Here is a 6,056-nt window from a genome sequence, read left to right on the forward strand (position 1 = left end):
GGATGTTTTCAAAATTTCAACGGAGGCAATTTCTTGGTATGACGAGACAGCATCTCAGCGATAAAAGAATATGTTTGAAAGAACTATGCACTTGGCTACCCTTTTTTCTTCAATTCGTTTTTAAAATGTCTTGGTTTCTTCAATTTGAATAATAGAAAATAAATGTATATATCAAACGAAAACTGGATAAAGTGAGAAACAAGTTTCTTTTATCAGTGAAAATTACTGCTTCATTGCTTATCTCAGAATTTGAACCCTACACGTGGTAGCTTGGTTCGACTCCAATCTTAATTGACTAGGATTGACAGTTTCCTTGCCGAAGGTCAGTGGTTCTCTCCGGGCGTCCTAGCTTTCTACACACAAAAAAAGCTGGGCGCCATGAAATAGCAAATAATGATAAAAATGGCGTTAAAGACCAACAATGAATACATCAATCATTGTATATCTTAGACGTTTCACACACATATATCATAGTTTTGTTAAACACGAATCTATTTATTTGAAATTGAATTTGACAATAGCAATTTTCCCCGCATCGTATAATGGTGAATCCGGATAACACTGTAATATATGCCGCTGGACATGAAAAAGATTAATCTCTAATAATTTTGAATAACTAGAAGAATAAATGAATTTAAAGCAGAATTATTTTAAATTTTTGTCAGCTATTTTACGGGAAATCAATAAGTAATCAGAAGATATTAAAGATTTCCAAGGTAAGCAAAAATTGAAGGGACCTGTCTTTAAAAAGGTTGGTGTGTCCATCAAATTACATATGTGGTAACCTTTTGTTTAAGGCTTAAAACAAATTAAACTTTTCAAAGTTATTCAAGTTCCTTTACTAACTTAAAGTCGACACCTTATAATGTAGAATATCTTTTTTAAACAGAAAATGGTAATTTCTATGTCAAAAGATTGCAAAATTTCTGAGAATGAATAAAGCAGTCCCTATTCGAATGCAGCATTCGCTAACTTAGTAGACATATCTTTGACAAGCAATACTTTGAACCACTGACAGTGTCTTTAACGATCCCATGCGCAAAAATGACAAAATTAAAAACAGAGTATTGTCCCTGCTAACCTGAAGAGTGTAGGTTTCAGCTCGAGAGTTCCCAATGAAGACATTTTTTTTTTTTCAGTTAAAAAATTTGAGGTACACAGTCTACAAAATGAAACAAAAGTTGAAAATCTGATGCTCATCTTGGCGTATACTCAAGAATTTACTTATTCTGAACTGCTTAGACATGACATGGTGTCACAAGACACATGCGACCAGTCACGGATTTTATAGAACGAGTTGCCCTTCTTACACCTTTGACACATAGTCCCACAATTCCCTAATGTTCTAAGGCATAAAAAAAATATCTTAAAGTTCACTATAAAAGAAATAACATAACTAATAATTTTAACCATAAAATTTTATATGGAAAAAAACCCACAGATATTAAAGTTTACATTCATTACAAATGACAGGAACTATATTTGTAGACAATCGATTATGAGCGACCAAACAGGTCATTTTTGAAAATCAGATCATTTCGTCTTTTTCTATTTAGTTCTTTTACTCTATTTTTTGCTTTTTTTTACTTTATTATTCATGACATGAAACCTTAATTTCATGTTCTAAAACATATACGTGTGCATTGTGCTTCAATGAAAAAATATGGGGTAAACGTCAATGAGACAGCCACCCAGTGACAGAAATAACCAAAAGACATGTGCTCAGTTTGACGGTAAACCAGATATATGCGAGATTCCTTCACGGGAGAAAGGAAGAAAGACCATTCACAATTTGTTTTACATTTGTTTTTCTCTCTTTTAATTGAATAAAAAAAAAAAAAACCTTTCGAATGTTGAGTTCATAAGATAAAAATATTCCCTCTAAAACATATACGTGTGCATTGTGCTTCAATGAAAAAATATGGGGTAAACGTCAATGAGACAGCCACCCAGTGACAGAAATAACCAAAAGACATGTGCTCAGTTTGACGGTAAACCAGATATATGCGAGATTCCTTCACGGGAGAAAGGAAGAAAGACCATTCACAATTTGTTTTACATTTGTTTTTCTCTCTTTTAATTGAATAAAAAAAAAAAAAACTTTCGAATGTTGAGTTCATAAGATAAAAATATTCCCTGTAAACCCCCCCCCCCCCCTTTTCTTTTTTGGTGCTCTCCAATTTCAATCCTCAAATAAGGCTTTCCAATCTAATTAAAATTAAAACCTTGCTTTCTAACCAATCTATTCATGTACCGGACCGGGAACTTTCTTTATTTGATAAGAAAATCTACAGTGCCGTTATATAAATGCATGTTGTCTGCTTGGAGTCCCCGCCCGAAAAGGAAGAAATAGCCTAACTCCAAGATACTACATTCCTGCATCACGTGATTTTTGCCACGTGTAGCTTACATTAGAATTAATAACGAATATGGAAAGTTAAACTACAATTCAAAACATAAAGTCCGAAGGCACATAGAAGAAAACGAAGGTGTTCTTTTGGCAAAGGGTGCCGGGGTAATCTACTCTGTGTTCATAATATACATGAAATATTTGCCACTGCCCCTTGTCTGTTCTATAAATTCTAACCCTGAGTTTTCTATCTGTTACGTTTTACTCTGATTACTATTGTTTAAAGCAATTTAGTATCTGCTGGGATATAATATGCGTGACTTGCATTTTTATGTTACACCTAACCATCTTGAAAACTAATTATACCATTAACGGAATTTTCCCGTTAAAAGGTGTGAAAATTACATGAAGTTCAAAAATTAATAGATTTTTTTAACTTGCTTTTTTACTATTTTTATAAAGTTTTGATTTGTTTGTCGATTGATTGTTTTACCCCACGTCTCCTTTTAAACATATTCTAAAGTAACTGGTTTGCACATTTTTCTCTAAAACAAAGGACCATTAGATTCCAAATCCACCAAGACAATGAAATCAACATGAAAAAAACCCAAAATCAAACTTTAAAAGAGAGGCGAAACAAATTATTTACAACAAAAATTATTCAGCAAGACAAAACACACTCATTGGTTCCATCTGTTTCCAACAATGTTTTTGTCAAATAATATTGTCTTTTTATGTAAATCGTACTACTACGAGTGTCTTGTAAAAGAATTAGGAAAAAATTAGCACTCAGGTAATCCCACTTACAAAAACATCATTTGACAAGGATGAGATTTTGGCGAATTATAAGTCGATCCTTCATGGCTTCAATGAACATTACATTGAACAGCAAATATGAGGACTTACCTTTTTTGTATTGGATACCTCAGCTTCACAAAATTCCGTACAAACAACTGTATATTTCCGACTCAACTGCATGTTCTACAAAGGAATTGTCCATTAGATTGATAAAAATTCTGTCCGCAGTAAAAGAAGGTCTTCAGAAATACTGTGAAACTGTTTACTCGCGTAGTGGAACTAACCATATGTGGATTCTAAAAAAACTCTAAGGAACTACTGGATAATTTTAAATCTCCGTCATTAATTCTATCAAAACTTTTGATTTTTTCAACCCTGTATACCACCATTCGCCATGTGAAATTGAAAAATCGTCTAAAAGAAATAATCCACAATGCTTTTCAATATAAAAATGGTAGCATACGCTATAAATTTATTACTTTGGGATACCATACGGCATATAATTTTGTTAATAGTGAACAAAAAGGTAAAACATGCTACACAGAGGAACAAGTGATCAGTATGCTGGAGTTTCTTATTGACAACATATTTGTTGAATTTGGAGGTAGACTTTTTCAACAAATTGTCGGCATTTCTATGGAACGAACTGTGCGCCTCTCCTTGCCGACCTCTTCTTATCTTCATACGAGTCGGAGTTCCTTCAGACACTTGTCAAAAACAAGAAGATCAAAGAAGCCAGATCATTTAATTTCACATTCAGATATATTGATGATGTTCATTCCATTAACAATCCAAACTTTTCTGATTGGGTTCCATTAATATATCCTCCAGAACTAGAAATTAAAGAAACAACAGACACGGCTTCCTTCCCCTAATTTTTGGACTTATACCCCGAATTTGACACAAGCGGTCATCTCAGTACCATAATCTATGACACACGAGACGATTTTAATTTTGAAATTATCAATTTTCCCCACCTTAGTAGCAATATACCAACTTCACCTGCTTATGGGATATACATTTCCCTACTCATTCTGTATTCAAGAGCTTGCAGCTGCTACTCAGACTTTATAAAACGTCACCAGTGTCTGAGCAGAAAGTTGATGAATCAGGGTTATGTCAAAGAAAGTCTCGTCCTTTTTCTAAAAAAAAGTTCATCGGAAGATAACAAGACCTTGTTGATAAATATTCCGTATCAACTTCACAAATAATACATGATGGTCTTAATTGAAGTGTAGATTCTAGGTACTGACGTTGTTTATCATGATCTTAATTACGTGTTATAGTGTTCTTTTATTTGTTTTTATAAATTATTAATAATTATTAATATCACCCACTGTTTACTACGGTCCATTTTTGGTAATATCCTTTTGGCGTGGCTCGGTATTTATACATCCCGCCATTGTGTTATTGTGCTATGGTCATTTTTTGTATTCTTTTCTTTCATTTTTGCTTATGTGCTTTGTTTATATGCCATTTTGTTTTTCTTAGTTGACATATTTGTTTGGTTTTATAGTGATTAAGATTATAACACAATGTTGACTGCTGTACCCCTATTTTTGACTTTTTCCCTATTATGTTTGTTTGTTTTATTCACACATTGTTGTCAATATAATGGAATTTTATGCAACTATCAAACAAGTGAGAGGTTTAGCTAGCTATAAAACCAGGTTTGATCCACCATTTTCTACATAAGGAAATGCCTGTACCAAGACAGGAATATGACAGTTGTTTTCCATTCGTTTGATGTGTTTGAACTTATGATTTTGCCATTTGATAAAGAACTTTCCGTTTTGAATTTTCCTTTTTGGGGTTCGGTATTTTTTTTAATTTTCCTTTTAACTCTCTTATACAGAATTTTCCTCTGTACCAAACCGTGTTGTAGTCAATGGCGGTGATAGGCAGTCGATTCAGATCTGCCTTAGTTTAATAAGATTGTAGCTATGGAAACATATATTCCATCTTTCTTCATCGAAATATTACCGAACCAATACATTAATAAATAAAACATAATGCTCATTTCAAAATATTACTTTATTTCATGAAAAAAGTTCCTCAAATCTGGATTGTTCTATAGAGGGGGACTAACTGCAAGTGTGTGAACAATCGAAAGGGCAAAATAAGACCGAAAAAACAACATCACACACAAAATCTTAAGATAGAAATCATGATTCAAACTGTATAATAGTATATTGAGTGAAATTTATGCTCTTTGTGTCTGAAAACTCTTTCTTGTAAATAGATAATTTGAAACACCTGCAAAATATGAAATCTTTCGTGATAAATGACAAGTTATCATATTTGTACCGAGTATAAAAACGACGCCAATGGTAAACTAGGGTATAGTATCAATTCTCCCGTCCGGCAGTAACCCATGCCGAGGAATGTTACAGGGCAGTATTTTACAACTATCGACTGTGAGATATCCTCTTTTTTTCAGTAGGTATTCAAAATTTACCTGTTCATTATCCCAGTCCACCATTTTTGTTTCAGAATCTACCGACTGTTAGAATTATTGTTGATTTGTACTAGTACTGGATATGCATGATGTATTTGCCACTGAACATTGAACAAACATTAAAAAAATCGCTTTTTTGCATCTATAAATGCTGGAAATCCTCTTTGGACAAATGCTTCGTCCTTAATTCATCCACTCCCAAATAGCATTAGGGTCCTGACTTCCTCTGTGTCTGTCACTATATAAATAGGGGTTAATTATAAGTTACGCCACTGACATATGCAATGTACAACTACATTCGGGATGTATAAATATACACCCCAAGGTTTTAGCAGCCACCCCACTTGGATGATTTACACAATATTTTGCAATGGTATTCGCAAAAAAAAAACATCGTTTACAATTTAATGCGCTATATATGCAGTATGTTGATTAATTAAGGCGACAGTA

This window comes from Mytilus californianus, unplaced genomic scaffold, assembly GCF_021869535.1.
Source record: "Mytilus californianus isolate M0D057914Y unplaced genomic scaffold, xbMytCali1.0.p SCAF_2, whole genome shotgun sequence".
NCBI classification, from domain to species: Eukaryota; Metazoa; Mollusca; class Bivalvia; order Mytilida; family Mytilidae; genus Mytilus; species Mytilus californianus.